At 41.3% G+C, this 588-nt stretch overlaps 1 protein-coding gene across 3 annotated transcripts in view; it reads right to left on the bottom strand.

The window, feature by feature from the left end:
- The window catches only part of SNX31 (sorting nexin 31), a 35,338-nt gene that overhangs the window by 13,680 nt on the left and 21,070 nt on the right, over positions 1–588 (bottom strand). The window lies entirely within an intron of this gene.

Here is a 588-nt window from a genome sequence, read left to right as displayed (position 1 = left end):
ATGCCCTTGACCAGAATCGAACCTGGGACCTTTCAGTCCTCAGGCCGACGCTCTATCCACTGAGTCAAACCGGTAAATCAATAAAATATTTATTTTTTTAAAAAGAATCCCTAGAAACCCTAAGCTCCTGTGGCTCCTGACTTTCCTAATCATCCGTTTCATCCTTTCCTTTAAATCAGTGGGTTCCCCGTATCCCTCCAATAACTCCCTTTTTCACTAGAGCCACAGTGTTGTTTTCTATTGCTTGCCACCCAACAACCCTAACTGTTACAGGTTTTATAAGCTAAATTAAGGAGTCTGGACTTGATCATCAGGCAACAGGCATTTATTAAAAGATTTTAAAAGCTACTTAATAACACAATTATCTCTATATTTTAGAAATATTGGTCTGACAGCATCAATGTAAAAACTGAACTGGGAAACAGCTGTTTTCTGATGTTGAATGACAGATGACACAGAACTGTTAAGTGAGGGAGAATAATAACCAGTGAGGTGAGCTCTACAGTTACCCAACTTACTACCTGGAGGACTTTCCAGGATGCGACGTAAGGAGGGGGAGCCCAAACAGAGCACAGAGGTCATGCTGTG

This window comes from Myotis davidii, unplaced genomic scaffold, assembly GCF_000327345.1.
Source record: "Myotis davidii unplaced genomic scaffold, ASM32734v1 scaffold497, whole genome shotgun sequence".
Taxonomy (NCBI): Eukaryota; Metazoa; Chordata; class Mammalia; order Chiroptera; family Vespertilionidae; genus Myotis; species Myotis davidii.
Note: the sequence above shows the minus strand (reverse complement) of the source record. Positions and strands in the feature narration are given on the sequence as shown.